The sequence below is a fragment of the Elephantulus edwardii genome, unplaced genomic scaffold, assembly GCF_000299155.1.
Source record: "Elephantulus edwardii isolate Elephantulus edwardi_28Jun2011 unplaced genomic scaffold, EleEdw1.0 scaffold00062, whole genome shotgun sequence".
NCBI lineage: Eukaryota > Metazoa > Chordata > Mammalia > Macroscelidea > Macroscelididae > Elephantulus > Elephantulus edwardii.
The window spans coordinates 10,387,912-10,393,593 of NW_006399812.1; positions in this window are offsets into that span (position 1 = coordinate 10,387,912).

Below are 5,682 nucleotides of genomic sequence, written 5' to 3' on the forward strand. Positions count from 1 at the left end.
CTCAATCTCTTCACCAGCCATACTGATGCTGCCAATTGGCCCAGTGGTGAGAATCTTTGTTTTCTTGATATTGAGCTTCAATCCATATTGAAGACCGCAGTCCTTGATCTTCTGCAGCAAGCGCTTCAGGTCCTCCTCAGTTTCAGCGATATATATATTTACAGCATATTCTTCACGTTTAATTTTCCCCCATTCCTTCATTGCTGCATATTTTCCTCCCTGTCCGCCCTTCCACCTCAGTTCACTTTTCTCTTTGAAATGAAAAAGAAATATTTTTTCCCATTGTTATACAATCCTCCCCACCCCAAGTTCACAGTCCACTTTACTATGCATTTCTTTTCTGGAATCTTGTCATGGCAATAATACCTAATCACATATCCTTTTAAACAGTTCTCTCCCTCATCTGTTTCAATGCAGTATACATTATTTATCCCCTCTTTTCTTAGGCGCCCCCCAACCCCAATGTCAGTCCTGTTTTACAACTGTGGCATTATGCAGTATTTGTCCTTTTGTGACTGAGATATTTCATTCACCATAATGTCCTCCAGGGTCACTCACCCCTTTTGTATAATATTTCATGAGTTCCTTGTTTTTTTTCAGTGCAGCATAGTATTCCCTTGTGTAGCTTCTCTATCCATTTGTTTGTTGATGGTGAGACAAGTTTTTTTTTGGTTTTTTTTTTTTTACATTTTTTGTGTTAAAAGACAAGGTTTTTAATGCAGTGGGTTGGGGAAGTGAAGGGACACGACAAAAGGAGAAAGTGAGCCAGAAAAAGACTAGGCTGCCAGTAGAGGGCGTTGTCAAGCAAGTTACTGCTTTGTGGAACTTGGAGGACTTTGTTGTTAGAGGCTGGTGAGTCAAGTACAATTCATAGTGACCTGTGAGCAGCAGATCTGAACCATGCCTAACCTGTGCCATCTTCGTCTTCTCTGAGATACTCAAGCCCATTGCCACAGTGACTGGGTCAATCCATCCATCTCGCTGAGGGTCTTCCTGTCTTCCTCTGACCTTCCACCCTTCCAAGCATGATGTCCTTTTCCCAGGACACCCATCTGAGGGGATAGAGCAGAGGGACCCATACACCAGTGCCAGCTGGTAATGGCTGTCCCAGGTGCTGATCCCAGTGAAGTGTCACGCTGGCACTTTCTCAGGTTTTTAAAGAGGTCCCCAAGCACAGAGCTGCAGAGACAGCCTTTTGAATGTCAAGGACACTAACAGTATCCACTATAGGAGCTAACATCCATTGAAACACTACCGTGGGCTCCAAGGTAACAATGCAGATATTAACAGCCTCAGATTCGCAGGTGAACACAGGAACTTGCCCTCAAGCAGAGGACAGAAAAGCAGGGATTTGAACCCAGGTGGTCCGGCACTAAAGCTGCTGCTTTCCGTACCCCAGCTGAGTGTGTGCCGCTGACTCAGTCCCAACTCATAGTGACTTCCATTGGGTTTCGGAGGCTGCAAATGTTTACAACAGGGGACGGCCCACCTTTCTCCTGGGTGACTGCCGGTTAGTAGCCCCATACGTGCTGCACCACCAGGGCTTTCTCACAAGCCTTTGCGAATCCAGCAGAGCTGTTTCTTCCAGGCCTGCTGTGCACCTGCCAGCTTGTCCTTCTGAGGCGACTTGTGAGTTGCTGCAGTGCTGGAGTCTGTACCACTGCTGCGGCTAATAGCAGCAGGGCTACGGGGTGGACAGTCTTCCACACTAAGACAGACGAAAGGGACCTCGTGTCATACGTCAGAAAATCAGCCAATGAAAAATGCCATGGGTGACAGTATGGCAGTGTCCTGTGTAGGACTGGAAGGTGTGACCCTCCCCCAAAGCTGGAAAGCACCCAGAATACACAGTGGTCCCCACAGTAGACAGTTGGACTTGAGCTCACATACAGTCATGGAGATGGTGCCGAACCAGTGTTTCTGTCTGCTGTACGTGTGTCTGGAGGTCAAAGCAGACTTGATGATGACAGTATTCTAGGGTGTTATAAAAGGCCACCAGCTTCTCAGAGGATGAAAGCCCAGCAGCCCTCCAGAAGCCCTCAAAGACGCCTGTCCTGGCCAGTGGGCCCTCTCAGGCCTCCTGTCCACTCTCAGCAGTCGTTGAGGTCTCCCTTCTATGATAGAGTCTTGTAAATGTCCTTTCAAAGATGTTTTTCTGCATCTAATGAATAACCCTTCAGTTTCCCAGGCAAGGCAGGGCTGCCTCTCTCTGAAGTGCTCTGAGAGCTCTGCTCTTGATTGCAATTTTCCAAGAGCTCATAGTGGCCGTGTGGTTCATGGCTGAAGAGATCACAGGGGGAGAGGAGAGGAGCAGGCAGGAGGGAGATGCTGGGGTTAAGCTCCCCTGGAGAAGTGGCACCTCAGGAGGTGGGTCGCAGGCAGGAAAGAGAGAACTGTGTTTCTGGCATTGTGGCATCTCTCACCACTCCTCCTGCACAGTGTTATCCCAGGGACAGAGTGATTTCCAGAGAGTATTTCCTCCTGGAAACAGGAAATAATGAACTAATAAGCAAATAATTACAAGGAAGAGAATTATTTCCATCTCTAATGCTTACATGAAAATCTACAGGGAAAGGTGATTTGAGTTGGAAAAGTTAATGTGACATGTAATTATTCAGAAATCCATATTTCCTAAATGAAACACCTGGATTTTAAACAATGGCATAATTCCGTTGCCCAAGCGTTGAGGACTCTCCTTCATAGGGTCGCTATGAGTCACTTGTGACTCAACAGCACTTAACAACAATAACATCAACATAGAGCGATCAGCTGGCCCAGTGGACAGAAAGTGATGCTACCAAGCCAAAGGTGGATGACTTTTAATCCGTGGCCCTCGGGCCTGTCTTCCATTGTTTTTGTTCAGACATTCCTCTAGGTCATATAGCCCTGGTGTACAAGTTGCCGTATAGTGGTAACTTGTGGTTGCTGTGATGCTGAACACTGTGACACTGATGTGTCAAATGCGTTAATGGTTGGTTACCAAATGTGGACAGAGTGGGGTGGAGCTCCCTGATTAAAACAAGCTCAGAAACAGAAGTGGCATCCACTTCTGTAATAGCTTGCCTCTGGAAAACCTATGAACCTGGAGAGAGGATGAGAGACACCCAAGCATTGAGGACTCTCCTTCATAGGGTCGCTATGAGTCGCCTGTGACTTGACAGCACTTAAGAACAATTGCGTTGAGAAAAATAAGAGACTTGTATATGCAGCCTTCAGTATGGATTGAGGCTCAATGTCAAGAAGACAAAGATTTTCACCACTAGACCAATTGGCAGCATTAGGATGGATGGTGAAGAGATTGAGATTGTTAACAACTTTATTTTGTTTGGCCCCATGGTCAACACTCTTGGCACCAGCAGCCAGGAAATAAAAAACAAAAAAAAAGCATATTACGATGGGAAAGTCTGCTATTAGGGACCTCTCCAGGGAACTGAAGAGCAGTGGTGTCACTCTGGAGACTAAGGTGTGTCTGATACAGGCTATGGTCTTTGCAATCACTTGTTATGCATCAGAGAGTTGGACAATGACTAAGGAGGATAGAAGGAGAATTGATGCCTTTGAGCTGTGGTGCTGGAGAAGAGTATTGAAGGTACCATGGACTGCTAGGAAAACAAACCATGGGGACTGCTAGGAAAACAAACAGATTCATCCTGGAGAGGGTTAAAGCGGGCTGCTCCTTTCAGGCAAGGACTCTGGGGCTTCGTCTGACGTACTTTGGACATGTCGTAAGGAGGGGCAGGTCCTTGGAGAGGGACATCATGCTTGGTAGGGTGGAGGGACAGGGCAGGAGGGGAAGACTCTCTATGAGGTGGATTGATTCAGTGACTGGGATAATTGGGATGGGTGTGTCAGAGGCAGTGCGATTGGCACAGGATAGAACAGGGTTTAGGGCTGTTGTACATAGGGTCACTATAAGTCGTGAGCAACTTGACAGCACATAACAACAACAACAACATATACAAGTAGCAACATGCCCTGCCCCCTAAAAAATGCTTTCCAGCACTAAAAGGAAGAACTTTTGTTTGTCAAAACACTGCCTTACCTGGAAGAAGGGATTCTAATCCGTATACCAACAACCAATGATCGTCTTAAAAATTCTCACAGCTCTGTGAGAAAGACATGTCAATAGGAAAATGGACAAAAGACCCAAGTGGCCAATAAGCAAATGAAAAGGAATTGAGGAAATGCTAATTAAAACAACATGCAATCGATTATGCTAACCTACAGAATGACTAGTGTGAGAAGAAAACCTGCCAAAGTCGACAAGAATGTGGGGCAGCCAGAAGCCTCACGTACCACTAAGGGGTGGGGAAGTTGCTGTAACCACTTTGAGAAACTGTGGCTGCCTGTACACAGTGACAGTGACATTCTCAGGGACCCAGCTATTTCACTCAGATGTATTTGTTTACCCACCAGAAAGGTGTCCATATGTTCACCCCAAAGGTATGTTCTAGAATGTCCACAGATCATATTAGTGGTGTCTCGGATTATAAATTATCCACGAATTCGGCCTGGACAAACAAACAATCGAGAAAAGGGAATGGACACCCCCCACACACACACAACCCCACATGGACAGCTCTCCCAGATGTAGCGTGGGGAGAGAAAAGGAGAGAGAGGAATGCATGGTGTACATTTCCCTTCATAAAAACTCACAAACGCACACACCTAGCCCACTGTGAGGCGAGTCTGAGCGTGCTTATTTATGACGAGGCCCACAGAGCCTGGGGGCCGGCTGCTTGAGGCAGGCCTTCCAGTGATCGAAGTATTCTGTCATGTGTAGAAAATCAGTAAATACTAGAAAATGCATTGTTTCTAAGGTCACATCTTGTAACCTGAAGGGGAAAGAGCCCATTAGGGTGGTGACATCCAATGTTCTTCATCACCCAGAGCCCAAGAATGACATCACTGGATGAAACCAGGTGTCCTTGACACGCACCTTCCTCTCCAGGAGCCGGAGGGTTCAGGGGCTCTGGTCAGAGAACAGCTGTTGGGCTAGTCAGTGGGCCCAGGTAGGGGTGTGGGCAGAGCCTTTAATCGCAGCTCCCTCCCTCCCTCCCTCCTCCTCACCCACCTTTCCCCTCTAAGTGGCTAGAGGTTTTATGGGAAAGGAGAAAAAAGAAAGAAAGCAAAAAATTAATTACTCGGGAATTTGTTTTTAATTAAGCAATAAGGCTTGATGGGGCCTGGCCACCGCCTCATAAAGCCACTCCTGGGGTGCAGGGAGGCATTTGGTCCACATGAGTGCCTCAAATCAGCCCTGAGCATGATTAAAGGCAGCCTCCCCCTGGGGTGCAGACAAGCCGTCCTCCCCAGAGCCAGCTAACTGCCTTTAGGAAAAGCTGCTGGGAGGGAGAGGGGTTGAAAGCTGCTTGTAGCCATAAGTGAGGCCTGAGCTGGGCCCCATCCCCACCCCACCGTGTCAGCTTACAAGGTGGAGCTCTCCACCCCACCCACATCCCTGCCATCTCACAGCTCCCCTGGGAGAGGAGGCCCATCACATCCTTCAAAATCAGCAAGCCTGTCAGTACACAGGAAATAGGATGCTTCAAGAGGGAAGAATCAAAGAAAATCTCCCTTTGAGATACTTAACTCCTCTCCTGCCAAGAGCAATAAATCATCCTCAACAGCCTGAAGTTCGTCTCCTTGATGTTAGACTGATTCAAGTTGAAGATTGCCAGC